Here is a 21137-nt window from a genome sequence, read left to right on the forward strand (position 1 = left end):
GAGGACTCTGCCATATGTCAAGAACAATTAGGAAAGAAGAGCTAGTTATAAGCCGTTGGCACCAGCACCCAGCAGCTGGGATATGGGAGGAGGAAAGCCCCAGGAAGGTAATGAGATCTATACAGGGCACCAATAGCACCTGCTAAAGTCTTTCAATTTTATTATGATATCTGACAGAGAAAACACAGCCTGCAAAAGATCTCAAAATGGAACTCCAAATTCTATGGTCTACATCCCCATCCCAAATAATCATAGCTTATGTAAGCCCACTAAAGTGGTTTTAAAAATATGTCTATGTGAAATTAACAGGGGGTAAGGACTGCAGGTTTCATCTGATTCTCTGCAGAGAACATGACACTTTTAGGTTCAGAAGTTGCTTCTGATTTCCTGGAGCAAAGGAAGTGCTTTACCATGAAATCCTTCCTCACAACTACTACTGATAATGAAGTGCTCTCTCTTACCCTGGTCCACCCCGCCAAGGCATATCTGGGAGAAATGAGAAGCACACAAAATACTATGGCACATCTTCAAAAGGGAGTAGCGTCTTTCTTATTAACCATTTGAAAGTAGTGAGGACAATGATAGAAGCTGACATTTTCTGTACTTGTTGTATGCCAGCTATCACTCTCAACTTTGATAGGAATATTCTCCTTTAGTTTTCAAGACTACACTGTCAGACAGGAATAGCTACCTTTTTTCTCACATAAGAAAAACACAACAGGGAACCATTGTGGGGTTAGCAAGAAACGCAGCACTAAGGAATTTCCCAGGAATCCATAGGATGACCCCAGCTAAGAATCTAAGCAATAGTGGAGAGGGTACCTGAAATGCCCTTCCCCTGTAATCAGATTGATGACTACCTTGATTGTCATCATAGAACATTAATTCAATAACTAATGGAAGCAGATACAGAGATCTACAGCTAAGCACTGGGCCAAACTCCTGCAGTCCAGTCATAGAGAGGGAGGAGGGATTATATTAGCAAAGGGACCAAGACCATGATGGGGAAACCCACAGAAACAGCTGACCCTAGCAAATGGGAGTGCACTGACTTGGAATTGGAAGCTTGGGAACATGAATGAGACAGAACTATGCCCTCTGAATGTGGGTGACTTGGGCAGTTGGAGGGGCCACTAACAGTGGAACCAGTATTTATCCCTAGTGCATAAACTGACTCTTTAGAGCCCATTCTCTATAGAGGGATACCTTGCTTAGCCTAGACATGGTGGGGGGGGGCTAAAGTGGTTTTAAAAATATGTCTCAAGTGATGTGACAGACCTTGTTGACTCCCCAGGGGAGGCCTCACCCTCTCTGAGGAATGGATGGGGTGGGGTGGAAAGAAGGTGAAGGGAGCAGAAGGATGGGAGGGAAAGGGAACTGAGATAGGCGTGTAAAATAAAATTGTTTAAAAAAAGAAAAATTGAAAAGAAACAAAAACTAAAGTCAGAATATAATATATGAGAGAAGAATAAATTTTAATTTTTTTTAAAGGAAACACTGAGGAATTAAGGAGATACCACAGGACTGGAAGTAGTAGAATCTAGATTTCCTTGAGAGGCTGACTCCAGAGCCACGGGGTCCATCAGAGGAAGCTGGGTAAACTCTTGGAGCAAAGCATCAAAGTTCCGTCTCAAAGGCAGGAAAGATGCGCACGGCAATAGGTGCTTCTTAATGTTCTTCTGTCAACGGCACAGGTCGTGCCTCGCAGAACACAGTTCCAATGGGATAAATGAATGTGAAAGTGCCTAGTCCGGCTGCCAGCACGCAGGGGATGCTCCGCTATATTTACATAGTGCCTATGCCACTGCTTCTCGCCCTTCCTAATGCTCTGAACCTTTAATACAGTTCCTCATGTTGTGGGGACGCCAACCATAAAATTATTTTCGTTGCTACTTCATAACTGCAATTTTTCTATTGTTATAAGTTGTAATGTAAATATCTGAAATGTAGGACATCTGATATGTGACCGCTAGGAAAGGGTAGTTCAACTCTAGAGGGGTCGTGACCCACATGCTAAGAATCATTATCCCGTGAGAAAAAAATGAATGCTACTTTTATCCCCTTTCTCCCAACATATTACTGGAGGAAAACCTCTGCACTCTCAACAAACTGGTTTCAAAATTACTAAATTGAACTGGATGGATAGCAAAACCAGGGAAGCTGCACAATTAAGATGAAAGAATATGGGAATGGTGAAGAGGAAGAGATAAGAGAGACAAAGGCCGAGAGAGGAGAAGAGCCAAGCTTCTACTGCTAGGATGCACCCAGCACCCAGCCGGCTGGATACCTCTAACACGCGGCACCCTTTGATGTGAAGGAGACAAATGCAGTTTGCATCTGTAATTGGATTTCCTATGCATGCCCACATCTGAATAGGAAAATGCTCACCTGAACTGGAAGGGCACTGAACGAGAATGCACATTCATTTTTCCCTGCCTCTCCAAGCCTCTTGCTTCCCCAACTCCCTGCTTTCTCCATAAATTCTCTTTTCTTCCACGCACAGGCACTCCTTCGATCCTTTAACACCACAGCGCCACCTAGCGTTCCTGTGTGTACTTGGGCAAAATATGCCGAGGCTGGGACCTGAGGGAGATTTTAACATCACTAGCATGCGACAGGGGGACCATTCATCACAGTCCAGTGACAACCCTAGCTAAAGCGAAATTGCCACTCAGCATTTCAAATTGCAGGCTCTCTCTTCTCCTCTCCGGGATGCCAGGCTCTTCCTCCACCCTCAAAGCATTTTCTCACAAGAATAAATGGGTAATTCAAGGAGAAGGAAAGTCTCCCAGGAAATTAGACATGGTGCCGGGGCAGCCACAGATTTTCTTCCACTTTGACTAGAACGATGTGTGGCTAAAAGGAAAAAATGCTCAATCGCTTTAATGACTCCTGGAAGTGACCCTGAAGGCTGATGTGCCTTCCCCCTTTTAAGATCACTCGGAAGACGACTGTCGGGTGTTAAAAGACCGCAGTTGGCTTCGTGCCCTAAAATCATGCCAATCGTTACACACACAAAAGGAGTTATCTGAATGCACGGCGCTTGCTGGGGAAAAGTAAATCTCTCTTCAGTTACACAGGCCAGGTCCAGTCTCTTCCCAGAAAGTAGTTCATGTACACCTCCAAAACCACTGTGTCCTCCTGGACCGGACTGGACTTCACTCTAACCATGGAAATAGTTGGCATTGCCGATCTTCTCAGCCCAGGCATACTTTCTCCATCCCACTGTGCAATGTAAGACTGGAAACCTGCAATCAGTCTCCCAGGTGCATTTGTCGTCGGGCCTCCAGGCAGTTGGGCCTCCACTGGGAGATGCTGAAGGAATGGTAAAAAAAAGGAAAAGGATGGATGTGTGTGCACGCGCACACACGCACACGCGTGCACACACACACAAACACCACACCACACACACCATACACTGGGCTCACTTGGAATTCCTCAGTGGGCTAAGTACCTGACATAAGGCAATTGGCAAGTCTGCACACTGATCAGACAGCAGCAAGCATAAATACCACACCCAGTATAGAGACTTCTGTACTAGATTTTATTCATCTCAAGTTCCTTGGCTACTTCAATATGGAGCCTTGTGTTTCAGCCTTGCAACACCATGTAACCAGATTCCTGGATTCTTATGTTCAGCTAGATATTTCTAGGGTGATTTTGATCTCTTGACTTTCTATAGTAGATGCTGGACGCTGTCAGCAAAGAGCAGAAAAAAACTGAAATGGCTATTAAGAGACTAAGAACTTTTTTACATTATAAGGGCTACCCACGTCAAGATGGCACCAAAAGCAGTTAAGAGTGGGCAGGTAGTCAAGGAGTTGTAACTATGCTGAAAAAATGTTGGGACACTTACTGCTTTTTTTTTTTTTTTTGGTTTTTCGAGACAGGGTTTCTCTGTGGTTTTGGAGCCTGTCCTGGAACTAGCTCTTGTAGACCAGGTTGGTCTTGAACTCACAGAGATCCGCCTGCCTCTGCCTCCCAAGTGCTGGGATTAAAGGCATGCGCCACCACCGCCCGGCTACTGCTCTTGAAGGGGTCCTGAGTTCAGTTCCTAGCACCCACATGGTGGTAACTCCAGTTCCAAAAGATCCATCGCCCTCTTCTGGCCATCTTGGGGATTGCATGCACATGCTACACCAACATACATACAGGCAAAAATCCCATAACATAAAACAAAAAAATAAATAAATCTAAAAAGGCAGTTTTATAAACCTTAAATTGCTGAGTGGTGGTGGCACATACCTTTAACTCCAGCCTTGGGAGGCAGAAGCAGTCTGATAGCTGGGTTCAAGGCCAGCCTGGTTTACAGAGAAAGTTCCAAGACAGTCAAGGTTACACAGAGAATCCCTATCTTGAAAGGTTTTTTTTTTTGAAAACATTTTAAAAATCTTAATTCTTCTACTCTCTATAAAACCTTGGACAAGCTACATAGTCATTGGCCTTAGTATTCTCATCTGTAATATGGGGACATCCATAATTTCTAATGTAAATAGAGTTGTGGAGCAATTAGATGACATAGATTTTTTAAAAATACTTGTGTAGATTCTGGCATATAGTTAAACTTCAATAATGAATATTCATTATTGGGTTGATTGGGGCAGGGGAGCTAAGTATTGCTATGTTGCCAACCTGGCCTGGAACTTGTAATCTCCCTTTCAAGTGTCGAGATGTTAGGATTACGTGAGTGCATCACCAAGCCTGGCCCTGGTCTCATAATTATTCTTATCATCATCATCACGGTTTCCCAGCGAGGAAGCGCCAAAGCTTTAATGTCCCATGGGTAGTTACTAAGAGAATGGGCTTGGGATAGTTTTAATTTTCAACTTGATTCAACCTAGAGAGGGATTGCCTAGACTGTTTGCCCGTGGGTATGCTTTCAAGGGATTACCTTAATTGGATTAAATGAGGTGGGAGAATGTGCCCACTGAGAGTTACACCATCCCTAAGGCAGTGGATCCTAAACTGTATAAGGGCGAAGAAGCAAGTTGAGCACTACCACGCATGCATTCATTGCACTCTATTCCTGATTATGGATGTGGCCAACTCCCCAACCTTCTCCTCCAGCTGTGACTTCACAGCTATGGTGAGCTCAGCCTAGAACCAGCAGCTCAAAGGAGCCTTTTCTCCTCCGTGCTACTTTCAAGGCCTTTTGTCAGAGCAGCTGGATAAAAGCTAAGGCAGCTATTCAGTATTCTCATCGCTTGCTATCTTTCTCAAAGGATGACATGGCAAGAATATTCTTTCCCTTTGACACAGTTCCACCTTGGCCTTGAAAGCCTCCCGAACTGTAAAATAAATCTCTGCTCCTTATAAATAATCCAACCACAAGTATTCTCTTACAGCAGCAAAAAAAAAAAAAAAAAAAAAAAATGGGCTAAGGAAGCCTTTTGGGAGGAAAATTCCAGCCCCTGGGTTTACTATGAGAGCTACTTCTCTGGGTACTATTAATCTTTGAGATGATGACAAAGCAAAGATACAACTAAGACAAATCTCAGCCCAGAGAGCTATCAAAGTGAGACGAGGGCCTGATCATCACTTTGCCACAGCCTGAGATAGTCTAAGCGCTTTACACATGTTGACTCATTTAATTTCGACACTCCACACATAAGGTGAGTAAACAGAAAAAACAAGACTCAAGATGCAGAACAAACAATAACAAACTTGGTACAGATCACACAACGAAGCAGTCAGCTGACCCTTGGCCCCATGTGCTTGGTCATCATCCCCCTGGTAGGAGGAATAATGATGTAATGAGTTCAGAGAGTAAAGAGATGGAAACAGGTGAGAAGGTAAGACGGTACCATTCTGGAAAGAGAGATCATACACACTCCGTGTTCTATTTCTTAGCTCTCAGGACAGAGGCGTTGTTAGAGACCAAGCAGCACTGATGACTCAGAAGAAACACCAACTAGTATAGGTGCGACAGTCCCAAAGGCTTTTATCCCTCACGGTGTCCTCAGACTCTTGAACTTTGTAAAATTTAAAAAACATACTGGAAAAATAAACATCCATAAAACTTTCCACACCAGACATTCAATTCCATACAAACCGCCAATTAATAACTCATTCCCATGATAAAGACAGATGCCAGGACATATGCACAAAAACATTTCAACATGGCTCCATCTTTAGATAGAGGCTTATTGTAATGGGCCCATACCAAGCTCTTGACATCCTCTTGGAGTTAGAGATATAGCTCTGTGGTAAAGTATCTGCCTAGCATGTATAAAGCCGTGGGTTTTTTCCCAGGACGACAAGGGAAAAACACTGCAGAAAATCATTTCTAATAAAATAGGCAAGCACTTTCCACATCATGACTGACTCCGCCAAGGCTTAGTCCAATGGGTCCCATCAACAGCTCTGTAATGAGAATGGAACATTGGAGAGAACTCTCGAATAACGGGGCAGCTGGGAAAAGGTCCCACAGGACTCAGGCAGTGCCAGAAACCCTTCACGAAACAGGGAGCTTGGGGGAGAACTCATGACACAATCTAAAAAGCTCTTGGTCGAGTGCCTGCATTTGTCAAAAGAGAGAGAGTTTTGCAAAATGCTTACCACAGAATCACTGTGGGAAAACAAACCTTCCACATGTGGTCTTCTGTTAGTCACCCACCCACCTGCTTAGAGGAAATGACTCTAAGGCTATAGGACATCAAGAGGGACTGACTGCAAAGGCAATAGAAGACCACTAACCCAGAACACTACAAAGGACTTCTGTGTTATGTTATAAAAGTCATCATTACTTACCCTAATGTATATGTTATGCGTGCTGCATAAATAGATACTCCAATTCTTTGTTGTTGTTATTGATGTTGTTTTGTTTTTTGAAAAGAGGGGGTCGTTATTCTGCATCTGCTGAGATTAGTGAACTCCCATCCCTCAACAAACTTCTTGTAGGAGTTTTATTTTTTTTTCACTTATTTTACATACAGCCACTGTTTCTCCTCCCTCCTATCTTCCCATTCCCTCCCAGAACCTCCCGTCTATGCCCCCCCATCCACTCCTCTTCTGTTCAGGAAGGGCCAGACCTCCCATGGGAGTCAACAAAGCATGAGTATAAAGTTGAGGCAGGAACAAGCTCCTTCCTCTGCATCAAGACAGAGCAAGGAATCCTGCATGGGGAATAGATTCCAAAAAGTCAGTTTATGCACCAGGGACAGGTCCTAATTGCACTGCTCGGGGCCCAACAAACAGACCAAGTTGCACAATTGTCATCCATATGCAGAGGGCCTACATAAGTCCCATGCGGGTTCCCACGATGTTGGTCCAAAGTTCATGAGCTCCCATTAGCTCAGGTCAGCTGTCTGTGGGTTTCTGCCTTTATTCCCGAGTCCTCTCTGTTCCCAGAAGTCCCTGCCATTCATCTCTGTATTAAACCAAATGCAGTAACACACCTTCACACAGTGTAAAGGAATATTCTGCAACACTGACATTTCAACTGTAGGTGATAAACATGATAAAAGAAAAAGAATATTCAAATTGACCATCAACAAGGATCTAAAACTAGGAAAGCACATACCATTTTCTTGGCATTTCCTCAGTCTAGCCAAGCAGTAGAGTTAATCCTCTAAATGGTATGGCACACTTCTCAGTTATAGTAGCCAAGGAGACGTGTGGGTATGTATGTGTGAAGTGCTCACATTGCTGCCTGGTGGAGGCTGGAAACAAAACGCAGGTTCTTGGAAGAGCAGCCAATACTCTTAATCATTAAGCCATCTCTCCAGCCTCTCAGTTTAAAAATTTTGGTGCTGAGTTCTATAATAAATGATCTTGGAAGTGACCCTGACACAAAGGAAGCTCACATCTTGGTCAGAGAAAAGTATTTAAATTTCCCACACATACATGTGCTCAAGACTTGATTGCTAGCCTGTGGCCTGTTAGCAACCATCATAAGGGGCCTCATGGAAGGTAGTGAGGTCACTAGGGATGTGTCATTGATGGGGACCTGGAGCCCTTGGCCCCTCCTCTTGCTTTGCTTTATCCTAGCAGCTGTACTCCAGCACAGTTTCCCTGATCTGCTGCTGCGGCTCTGCCTCTCCACATGGCTCGCAGCAATGGTGCTGAATGGCAAAACCTTTGAAACTGTGAGCTAAAAGAAGTTTCCCTCCTTATAAGCTAATTATGTGAGATATTTTCTCACAGTGACAGGAAGCTGACTACCACACAAGCAGGCATCCCTGAACGATGACTAGCTTTCATCTTCCTGGTAACGAAGAAAGGCAGGCCACTTATTTCCTCTGCTCTGCTATCTCTACTAGGCAGAGTTCTCTAAAGGAGCATAACGTAAAATGCACACATATAACTAGTGTGTGTGTGTGTGTGTGTGTGTGTGTGTGTGTGAGAGAGAGAGAGAGAGAGAGAGAGAGAGAGAGAGAGAGAGAGAGAGAGAGAGAGAGAGAGGGAGGTGGGGGGTGCATTCTGTGTACTACACACTACACACTTCTTACAATTCTGGTACCTTGGGTTTAAGAAACATAAGGAAAAAAATGAGTCAACTTGAAGATACGTATAAATGACAATACAGGGTTACGATTGACCATCGTTTGGAGTGTAAATGAAGTTTTTCAAAGACTACCTGCTTCTTTAGCACAGTTGGCAACACATCAGTCTCATAAAATGCCAAGAGAGAGCCTACAGAACTGTATTCAAAAATGGACTGCTTGCTTATTCATAGAGTTGACACTTTCCTTCAAGGTTTCTGTCTTCTTTAGAGCACCTCTGGTTTTGTTAGTGGGTATTTGTTTGTTTTGTTAGTTTATGTTTTCTATGGTGCTGGGCCTCAAACCATGGCCCTCATGTATGCTAGGCCAACTCTCTCCCACATCCTTAGCTCCACCACTCTAATACTCTTTTGAGACAGTGCTGACTGGACACATCCCCCTCCAGCTTATATGTTTGTATGGGGAATCGTATTATCATTTGAAGACAGAGGCAGGGCCATGGGTGATGTAGGTGGGTCTTCTATCTATCTGTTGTTTTCATTGGTTAATTAACAAAGAAAACTGCTTGGCCTAATAAGAACATAGGTAGGCTGGAAAGACAGAACAGAATGCTGGGAAGAAGGCAATGAGGCAGACGCATGGAGCCAGCCGCCAGGTCAGACATGCTTAATCTTTCCCAGTAAGCCACCACCTCATGGTGCTACACAGATTAGTAGAAATAAGTTAATCAAGATGTGAGAGCTAGCCAATAAGAGGCTAGAACTAACGGGCCAGGCAGTGTTTAAATGAATACAGTTTCTGTGTAATTATTCTGGGGCTAAGCTAGCCTTGCAGGAGCCGGGCAGGACGAAAAGCAGGCCTGCTCGCTTCATCTGCCTCATCACTACACGTGAGGATAGACCTTGAAGGTCATACGCAAGGACCTGCTTCCATCCAGGTTTCTGCCTTCTGGTTTCTACTTCCTGATTCACAGCCCCCACCATATCCTGCCATCATATGATCATGCCTTCCCTGCCACAGTGTACTATTTCCTCAAAACTATGGACCCAAGAAGTTCTCCTTCTCTTAAGTTGCTTATCCCACACATTTGGGGTGCGGCTACATAAGAGTAATATAGAGAGAGCTAGCCTTGAACTTACTGTCCTCCCTTCTCAGCCTCCTAAGTGCCAGATTACTGACCTGCGCTACCATACAAAGCTACAACTCTGCTTTTTAATGAAATAAAATATTTGCAAATGGCAGTTCAGGTAAATTATTGGGAAAATAGCCACATGGACCTATCAAGACAGGTCCAGGACACTCAAAATAGTCTTACCATATAGTACTTTACTTCATTTTCAAGATCACTTTATTTTATTTTTCATGAATATTCATATTATATGTATTATTATAAGTATTACACCATTATACAATACTTATTCAACAATATTTCTGTTGGGTTATTTCTTTTCCAAGGACATTTGTCTTTGTCATTGCTGTTAATTTGTCCTTTCTTACTATTTCCCTCTGAAAATGGACAGACTGAAAACTATTTCTTTTGCTTCTCACCTCAACATCTTGCACAGAAATTGTCCTTTTCAGACAACTGTATTTACTGAGTGCATGTGTAAGCTTTTGCTGCAATGCAGCTGGGTAATAAATATGCCCTAAACACAATAGGTCACAAAAGTAAGTTTCTTTCTTATCCCTAGACACACAAGTAGTTTGACATGTTCCCGAACTTAGCTTGGCTGGACTAGGCTGGATTCCCAGATGCAGCTGGTACTCTTATTCCAGATACCTGGAATATGGTGATCTAATGCAAAAGGCAAAATAATAGGGTAGACACAAAAATCTCACTTCTAGCTGATAAGGTATTGGAATTTGACAATTGCTGGGAGGGGGAGAGTTGGTTTTATTTTTAATTGAAAATAGATTGTTCTCTTATATAATGCATCCCAATCACAGTTTCCCCTCCCTCTACTCCTCCCAGAGCCCCCCCACACCATGTTTACTCTCCCTCTGCCCCTTCAGAAAAGAGCAGGCCTCCAAGAGATAACAACCAAACCAAACACGACAAAACGAGATGCAATAAGAAAAGACAATGCCCTTCCATTGAGGCTTAACAAGGCAACCCAACAGGAAGAAAAGAATCCCAAGAGCGGGCAAAAGACACATCCACTTCCACAGTTAGTCCTACAAAAACACCAAGCTAACAGCTAAAACAGATACACCTGGTACAGATCCCCGCAGGCCCTATGCTCACTTCAGTCTCTGTGAGCCCATACATGCCCTTCTTGGTTAATTCAGTGGATTGTGTTCTCCTGGTGTCCTCCATCCCCACTGACTCCTATAATCTTTCTGCCTCCTCTTCTATGGTACTCCAAGTTTACTTTAATGATGTGACACCTGTTGGGTCAACCACATATTGGGGCAGGCCCCATTCCCAAGACTAGCTAGGCAACAAACACAAGCTGGATTCAATGAGGATAATAATGAAAAATAAGAAGAAAGGAAGTAGAATAATCTCAAAGTTGTGTGGGGTGAAGTAGCAAAGTGAAGGGAGTCATTATGAGAGGAGTTAGGGAGGTGTAGTAAATATGTTCAAAATAAATTGTGTTGAATTTCAAAGACAGATTTTAAAAATATTGTTAAAAAGAGACCACAGAAAAACATTAAATTTTCTGTGTACTGCCACATCTTTCTTTAAAAAAAAAAGATTTATTTATTATGTATACAGTATTCTCAGTATTCTGTCTGCATGTATGCCTACAGGCCAGAAAAGGGCACCAGACCCCATTACAGATGGTTGTGAGGCACCATGCAGTTGCTGGGAATTGAACTCAGGACCTTTGGAAGAACAGACAGTGCTCTTAACCACTGAGCCATCTCTCCAGCCCCCACCACATCTTTCTATAGCCTGCTCACCAACAAGTCACTAGGATACGGAAAAATACTCCTTCCTCTTTGGACAATAGCTATATTGCCAAAAAAAGTGTGGCTATGTCATTGCCTGACATCTTATTTCTTTTTACTCGCTTTTGAATTGCTTTCTCAAACTAGAAAGATTCTATAAGCACAAAAATTTTATTTCTCACGATTATATCCACAATAAAAAGCTGTACCTAACATGTAGTAGATAGTCTGTAAATACTGCTGAGTGAATAAGTGGAAACACCAATCTCTAAAGCAATCTCTGTGCCTGGGGAAAGGCGGACTAAAGATCAAATGAATAGCACACCCTGCTGAGGTGGAGCTGAGGGATCAAGGCTAATACTACCATAAAATCATGGACTAGTGAAGAGCCTTGGTCCCCATTTGCAAAGCAAGAAAAAGTTGTGAAAGAAAAAAAAAAGAGTGGGAAACCATAGCTGTCCACCAGATCACATTCATCCCAATTCCAATGCCATGCAAAACCCTACAAATAAATGGGACAGGGGAGGTCAAAGCTAGACGGAGTCTATTTTAAACTCTTACATTGCACTAGTGAGAACCCATAGCCAAAAGCCACTGTGAAACTCATGCTTATTTCATACGCAAACAACACCGTCAAAAAAAATACACAAATATAAAATTTATCATGAGGCCTAATAAAAACTGCAGCAGGCCCCAGCAGTCTGAATTAATAATCATCAATGAGTGTCATGGCATTGGAAACGTGAAAGGCACTTTTCGCAAAAGCAGGCATCGAGAGGAAGGCATTAAATCAAATCACAGCACCATGAAAAGGCAAAGGAGAAGTGGAAAGGGTAATTTCTCAAAAAGTAACTTTCTGACTGTGGGAATGGATTGATAGTACTATCCGTTCTTTATAGGAAAGTTCCCCACAATGAATTTCCTTGTCATCATGATCTAATATTGGTTACCAGCTATTACTCTCATTCGTCATGTTCTACATCCCCGCCGCAGTATAAACAATATCAGGGATTTCTCCAGTCGTATTTCACAGCATTTCTTAGAGGGGGTGCATTTTGTATTCAAGTGCAAAACAAAGTGTTCCAAATCTATCAAGACTCATAAAAACTATAAATGACCTGCACAGATGCCCAGTAGTGCTATAAAATGTAGTCTGGTTGCTAGAAGCCTCCCTTGCTTTAGAAAACGTACGTATCCCTGCAATCAGATTTAAATTAGGCTGATCTCTGAAACATCCCATCCACACAAAACTGTATTGTTTCTACTCATCCTCTATGTGGTTCCTACATTATTAAGACAATTAGACTCTCTGCCCTCCTACTTTTCTCCCTATAAATTCTCACCGATTTCCTTTGAATGCTTAATACTCCTGCTGAACTTCATATCATCTCTCAAACTTTCACAAGCCTCAAGATGGCCACTATTATCATATTTTGGAGACAAACCAAGGTTCGATGACACTGAGTTAATTGGCTTGTTGAAGGTCTCACAATTATTATTTAGGAGACTCAAGATTTCAACTATGACATGTTTGACTCAAATCCCCACTCTCTAATTCGGCCACAGCTCATCCCCTGCTAGTTATAAAGTTTTGTTGTTGCTGCTTTCACCATTCCAGATGTTCCACTCTCTTTCCAGTGCCCTTAGCCTTGTGTCTGTTCCTATTGACTGGGTAGTTTATTTTAGGGGTTAATGTTAAAGATCAGAGAAGCAGAGCAGTAAGCCACTAGAGAGACCTTTTACCTCTACCAATCCTCAGACTGCCTAGACTGCACTGTCTCCTCCAAACGTCAGACTCCAAACACCAGTGAGTTCCTGTCTCTTCATCTTTATATTCCTCTCTCACCTCAGCCATATGACTCCTGTCTCTACCTCCCTAGTGTGTGACTCCCGAACACTGGGATTACAGGTATGAGCTACCACCACCTGGATTTAGTTCTGGATCGATCTTGTGTAGCCTTGAACTCACAGATGTCCATCTGCCTCTGTCTCTGGATTCCTAGGATTAAAGGTGTGTGCCACCACTCCTTATTTGCTAGTGGCTTAGCTTTCCACTCTGATCTTCAGACAAGCTTTATTTATTAGAATACAAATAAAATTTCACTACAGGAAACAGATCTTTAAATACAAAGGATTTATCATCCCACTGTGTATGGATAAAGTGGTTGGTATCTCCAGAGACAAAGTAAATGTCTGAGCACAGTAGAGGTTTGAGTTAAAGCAAAATTGACTGGGTACTTTACACGTTGTCAACTTAACAGAGCCCAGTTATTGGGTATCAGATGGAGTACTGACCCAATCAAATTGACTTGTGATCATGTCTGTGAGGCATTTTCTCAATTAATAATTGATGAAGGTGAGCCTAGACTACTGTGGGTGTTGCTGTCCACTGGCTGGTGAACATAAACTGTACAAGAAAGATAGCCGAACAAGCCAAGGGAACAAGCCAGTAACTAGTGTTCTATCGTGAATTATTCCTCTTCAGTTCCTGTTTCAGTTCCTGCCCTGAATTTCCTTGATGATGAACTATGAGTTGGAAGTTATAGGATGAACTAATCCTTTTCTTCTTGGTCATAGTATTTATCATAACCAATAGGAAATAAACTAGAACAATGAATGAGTTATGTGATGAATAAAAATGTAGATGTATTTGTCTCATGGTCCTGGAGGCTTGGAAGCACAATACTACACAAGTGTCGTATATGATGCTACATGCTGTATCACTCCATGATTCAAGGGGAAATCAATACACAAAGGCACAATGGGAAAGGGGCTTAGCATCCACAATAACTGACTCTTTCCCATAATTTCTGTATTAATCTATTCATGATGGAGGGGTTCCCATGGCCTAATCTCCTTTCAAGAGTTCCACAGTTTTACTGTCATAATGCCAATTCAGTTTTAACAGACATTCAAAAGGGGACACTCAGTCCATAGATAGATAGCATTGGCATTCACCCCTTTATGTCTAAGTGGCTACAACCGTATACTGCGGTAAGTATGTGTTGTTGATACAAGACTATCCTCCAAGCCAAACTGCCCCATCTTCATCGTATCAATTGTGTCTGTTAATAGCTAGGCTAGTTGACCTATATAAAAGGAGTGCTAGGAATGGTCATGGGACCCTCACACAAGAATCTGCCACTCCTCTCCACCAGTTGTATACAATTCTCCAGTAACTGTACAAGGCCTCAGAGAGGTGCTTAACTACATAGGAGAAGGGCTAAGGGAGGAGAACACAACTACACAGCCATGGAAGAGTCATCATGTACATAGGATGTAGACTTTCCAATGTGGCTACTTTAGGCCACGCATGTTCCTACCCATGGCACATCACCCATTGCTCTCTTAGTAAGCCTAATGAAGTCATTGATTTCCCAGAGTAAAAGTGGTTGGAATTGTACCTGGTTTGATTCTTGAGACCTTAGGAGGATGGATATATTTTATTTTTATCTCTCTAGTGAAGCATGAGTGGGTGAAAGTATATGTTCAAGTGTGCTTGTGTGATTGTGGGTATACATGCTACGACGTCAGTATATGAGTGTCTGTGAGTGTGAAGGTGTGAATGTGAGAATGTTTGAGTGTGTAAGTGAGAGACAAACTAATGTGTGCATGAGTATGGTGTCAATGAGAGTATGTGAGCATGTACGTGAGCACTGTGAATGTGTGTCAGTCTGAGTTGGTGACTGTGTAGGAGTATTGTGAAAAAGTGTTTCTGTTTCTGTGAATGTGTGAGTATGTCTGAGTATGTTAGTATAATCAGCCTGAGGGTGAGAGTATATAGATATCTCTGGTATGAGTATGAGTGTGTTGACTGTGTGAGTGTCTTAAATTGTTTTTGAGTCCTTGTATATTTTTGCTATTAATCTTCTGTTAGATGAAGGATGAAAGATGTTTTCTTTCATTCTATAGGTTATCCCTTCACTCTGCTGCTTCTTTTATCAAGCCAAAGCCTGTGAGTTTGGATGAGCATAATCTATTAATTTTTTAATTGTTTGCCTGTGCCTGTCAGTTTGGGTGAGCATAATCTGTTAATTTTTTAATTGTTTGTCTGTACCTTGAAGGTTCTAGCCTCAAGCCCAAGGCCTGTATGAATATTTTTCTGTCCCTATATTTTCTCCCAGTATTTCATGTCTTACCATTTAAGTCTCTGAGTCTTTTGGTACATTTTAAGATGACTATTCTAGAAGGAGAAGAAGCCCATTTTGCCTTCCATGTGTATACTAGTTTTCTCAGCACCATTCACTGAAAGGCTTCAGCAAGATTTATTCTTGACATCTTTGTCAAGGATAAGCTGGCTGTGAATTCAAGAGTTTATTTCTCAGTCCTCTATTCTGTTAGACTAGTATGTGTGACTTTCTGTACCCAAATTTTGTGGCTACCAAGAGACTCTGGAGTATGTTTTTTGAAATCAAGAATTTTGATTCTTATAGCTTTTATTCTTTCCATTCAATTACTTTGGATATCTTTTGTGTTTCCATGTGAACTTTAGGATTGTTCTTTCTGGTTCTGTGAAGAATGTGATTAAGCCATTGGAAATGCAATGGGAATTATATTTGCCTGCAAATGGCTAAGGGCAGTATAGCCACTTTAACAAGATTAATTCTATCAATCCATGGACACGGAAAGTCTTTCCATCTTTTTGTGTCTACTTCAATTACTTTCATCAGTGTTTTGTTGTTTGTTACGGTGGAGGTCTTTCACTTCCCTGCTTAAATCTATTTCCAGGTATTTTGGTAGTTATTATGTATTTTATTATATGAATTCTTGTTCAGCAAATACATAAAAACTACACAGAAAGGCTACTGATTTCATACATTAATCGTCTATCCTGTTGCTTTTGCTGCAAGTATTTGAAAGACCTGGATGTTTTCTATTATTAAGTAAAGAACTATAAGAGGCCACCAGACCTTAGTCCAACTGACTCCATGTTATCAACACCAATCTGACCTTATATCCACCAAAATGAGAACAAAGACCTACTCCATCAAAGATATAGTCTATAGTTCCAGAAAAGTCTCTAAATGTACTTAATTTGGTTTGTTTGTTTGGTTGGTTGGTTGGTTTCTTTTTTCTTTTTTTCCCTTCTGTTTTTTCCTCTATAGTTCCATTTTTTACTAACTGACATGTGACAACCAGGATGTGTTGTTGTTGTTTCTTTATTTTGTTTTGGATTTATTTTTGCATATAAGAAAAAGGACTGTAAGGCTAACGGATACCTGATTTGGGCAAGTTCACATTCAGCTTCCACCTGGCAATAAAGAGTTTCTTTTCAGTGTTGAGTGTGTCTGCATGGTAGTCTCTATGGACTTACTTCACTATGTTCTGGAGGCCTCAGCCAAATCACTGGAGACTGAGATGCCAAGACAACAGGGGTCTTGGATGCCCTCTGGGGTAATAGCACAGAAAATGGGGAGTTCCTAGGGGTGCACAGCCTAAGACATTCCAGGGTCCCACAAACTTCTCTCACCTCTAGTCCTAATGCCCCAGAGGATCCTAAAATGGGAAAATGCAGAAAGTCACCTGACTCTGTCCTCTCCAGAGGTAAGTCCATTTATGGTGCTTTCTGAATATAACACTTAGGAAAGGACAGATGCAGTCCTAGTTCAGTGTCTGGATCCACATTAGACATAACTAGACCCTGTTGGTTTACACTGTGTGGCTACCTCTGGTGGTCTTTACTATTTGCCTTACTGAGTGTCTCTATGCGAGTTTCTGTCGGTTCTGTTGATTGGGGAAACATCTAAAATGAGAAAAGGTGAACAGTTTCAAGAAATCATCAACGTGCATATCAAAACACTTCAAGGAAAGTTTTCTAGATGAAGATTAATATTGTGTCTTCCTCTCACCTAGAAAATGACAGACCTTTGGTGAAATTAATTGGCCCTTCTTTGGAGACATGTAATGCAGCAAAGGATTTCTGAACCACCAGACAGTTAGGGCCATCTGGACCTCAGTCATCCCAAACATTTTCCCTATATTAAGCAATGAGTTTCTCTGGTCCAAGACCCACGCAGTGATGGAGAAGGGTTTATGTGTTGCTTTCATTGGTTAATAAAGAAACTGCCTTGGCCCTGACAGGACAGAAAATTAGGTAGGCGGAGTAGACAGAACAAAATTCTGGGAAAAAGAAGCAGATTCAACCAGTCGCCATAGCTCTCCTCTCCAAGATGGACGCAGGTTAAGATCTTACCAGTAAACCACCACCTCGTGGTGCTACACAGATTATTAGAAATGGGTTAAGCAAGATGTGAGTGAGAATTAGCCAATAAGAGGCTAAAACTAATGGGCCAGGCAGTGTTTAAAAGAATACAGTTTCCGTGTAATTATTTTGTGTAAAGCTAGCCATGCGGGAGCCTGGCGGTGGGAAGCGGCCCACTGCTCATACTACAACCCAGCCTGGCTTAAGACTCATGCCCTCTTTTAAATACCCAAATTCTTTTGATTCGGCCCAAGCTGCATAGAGAAACCCAATACTCTACCTGTTCTCTCATCCCTGCCAAAATACATTGACTTTCCCCCTCCATTTGCCCTAGTGTTAACCCTAGCTATCTCTGTGGGCAGGTGAATAGTTCCCCTGGCAGTGAGTGCTTAAGAGAGGGTAGTGATAATATCTTTTATCTCAGTCCCCCTTCCCTCCCCACATTCAGAGTGGCTCTAGCTATAGGGATTCTGGGAGGAATTTCCCTGGAGCAAAGGAAGCTTTCATCCTCCCTCTAAGGGAGGTGGCCCTAGAGGGCTCAAGACCCAAAGTTTCCATCCCTATCACTTTCATGGTTTATGTCTTATTCTCAACCAATAATTTGAATAATTGGAAAACTCAGAACCTCCCATTCTTTGAAAAGTCTCATAATCTCCTTAGTAGTCTCTTTAAGATTGTCTTTTACTAGTAGAAAAAGACAAGATCTTCTGAGTAAATTGGGAGCATGGGGACCTTGGAGGAGGGCTAAAGGGAAGGGAAGAGGCAGGGAGCAGAGCAGAGAAAAATGTAGAGCTCAATAAAAATAAATAAAATTGTTTGTAAGATTTTGTGGGAAAAAAAGATTGTCTTTTACATCCAACAGCTGACCTGATATGATTGCCAGAAACTCTGGCCACCCTCTTCGTGGCCGAGGAACATAAAAGACACAGGGTTATAAGGCTAAGTGTTGCATGAATTGGGCAAATTCCCCATGCAGCTGCAAGCTGGCAATAAAGACTTACTTTCTGGCTTTAAGAATACCCATGGGGTAGTCTTACCTCACAAAAGAATCATTATCACTAACAGGGAAAGCCTACCTCCAGTCAGCACCAGGGTATGCAAAAATAAAAAAAAAATCCACAAATATGACAAGGGCTAGACTTTTTTTTATCTTCGGGGAGAGGGTAAATAAGGAAACACATATTTTCTGATGGTAACCTAAGAAAAATGGAACAAACACATGCTTTCCTGATGGCAACTTTCTCTTTTACTTGAATAATCTCTTTCCTGACAGTCTCTCTATACTATATATATATATATATATATATATATATATATACATATATATATATATAGTTTTTTTTAACATAGTTACATCTCTTTCCCCAGCTACATCTATCTTCTACACAGCCACACATCTCTATACGCAGTTACATCTATTTTCATACAGTTACATTCTCTACACATTCTCCACACAGCTACATACCTTCACACTTCTTCTTTAAACAACCACATCTCACTCATCTCTCCTACTTTTCCCTCAAACTTGTTTCTCTGCCCATTTAGCTACATTTCTCACTAAGTGCACACACACACACACACACACACACACGGATACTCACCCACAGACACACACACACAGAGACTGACACCCACATTTCCACCTCTGCCCAGTTCTTTGCACAGCAGCTCTGTACATAGCTTTATATACCTCTCCTCTCACAGCCCCACTCTGGACAATTATATGTCACATTTCGGGGCACAACCCATTCGCATAACACAAGATAAGTCACACAGTTTCTCTTAGGCTAGGGAGGTCACATTGACTAGCCAGTGAGTAATGCTTGTCCATGTACATAGTTCTAAGTTGGTGTGGGTTTCCAGGCAGAAAATGACATTGAAATTCAAGACTTAACAATAACAGTTAGCTGAACCTTAGATTACAACCCCCCACCCCCCATGGCTTTGTCACAGTAAACAATCCATGATAGGCACCCAGGCATCTGAGTCCAAGTTGCCTCCTCCCGCATTATAGGTCCACTCTCAGAAGGATCTCTGTAACACCTGATTCTGTGTTACCCCCCTCGGTACAGTTCACACACCACTGTACCGTAGGCAAGGGCCTGGAGGTTGAAAAAACACACAAAGACACCTGGGTCATTCGAAAGGAGATCAGCCAAAAGCCATTTATTCAACCTTGGGGAAATCCTTATACACCTAGCTACTGCACAAGGATTTCCACCCAGGCAGGTGGGAAATTACCACACCAAAGATGGAGTCAACAATGCCCTACAGCTAATCACCAGGCAGGGCAGAGTGAACAGAGAAACAATGTTTTAGCTGGCTGACCAGAAACTGTCCTCAAGATGCACCCCAGGTGCAGGGGCAGATCCGGCCCTACAGATTTCTTACTTAGTCAGTGGAGAGATGACTTCAATGTTTCAAGATATATAAATATAATATCTTCTACTCCACGTACTGGAGAGGAATGAGACAAGAGCAACTCTGAGCTGAATTCCCTGTGACATACTACTGAGACGGGTGTGAAGACAAGGCAGATCCCTTTCCCAGAGTTCCTTGCTATGTATTTGGCTAGTCTCCTACATAATACCTTTATGTTATGTGGGAGACTTTCCTGAGGGTTTCTGGACCTTTGCTATGGCTCGACCAATAACAATTTTCTCTCCTCCTCAGCACTCTGTTCAGTGATCTATGTTAGAGTCTGTTAATTCCTTTACAAATCTAAAGAGTTTGGCACTTCTGGATTTTACCTGGTCACTATCTACCAGCTTAGTGCCACTCTCCTTAGCTCTTGTATATATCTCACCCCTCCTGGGGCCACTAATCTGATATTTAGCCTCAGTTTTGTGGAGACACAGAAGACAGTTGGTATTTCTCATCGGTCACCTTCTTTTCACCAAGTCTGCAATATGTTCAAGTCATGAGATCCACAAGTTTATGCAGTAGATCAGCTGACATTTAGAAGGCCAAACCAACAGAGATTTACACATCTGATGGAGGATAAATTCATGTAGGCAGGCACAGGCTGTGAAAAATACTGCCTTTTGAATAGCTGACTGTCTCTAACTGCAGATTCTCTTATGTGATAACATGCTCCCCTGTAATGTATGCCTCATATACCAGGCACAATTTTCTCTGTGTTCATGATGACTTTTTCCTCAAACTGTAATTCTGGCAAATAGGACAGTCAAATCTTTTGTTCCACACTGCAAAAAAAAAAAACCCTTATAAGCCTGCTCTATAATTAATTCCCTGACAGGATGATTTCGTCAGACAGAAGCCCTTGTGGGGTGATCACAGGAGGGACTTTCACAGAGTAGAACTGCAGGTGTCTGGCCTTGCTGGATCTAAGTCCTTCTAAGATTTATGACAAATTAGGGTAGTTTTTCATGTGTCTGTCCTTGTTATATCATAGTCCTTCAAGGGATAAATGCACCTATGTGGCTCTAAGCTTCCTTCACTGGCATCTCCCTTTTCTGAATTAAAATAGCAATTAATACTTTGTACCAGTTTTCATTTTTAAAATTTTAGATTCAGTAAACTAACTTTTGGTTTAGTTCCTGAGATTGAGTAACCATGTCCAGATATTATTAGTA

The sequence above is a fragment of the Microtus pennsylvanicus genome, chromosome 8 (assembly GCF_037038515.1).
Source record: "Microtus pennsylvanicus isolate mMicPen1 chromosome 8, mMicPen1.hap1, whole genome shotgun sequence".
NCBI classification, from domain to species: domain Eukaryota; kingdom Metazoa; phylum Chordata; class Mammalia; order Rodentia; family Cricetidae; genus Microtus; species Microtus pennsylvanicus.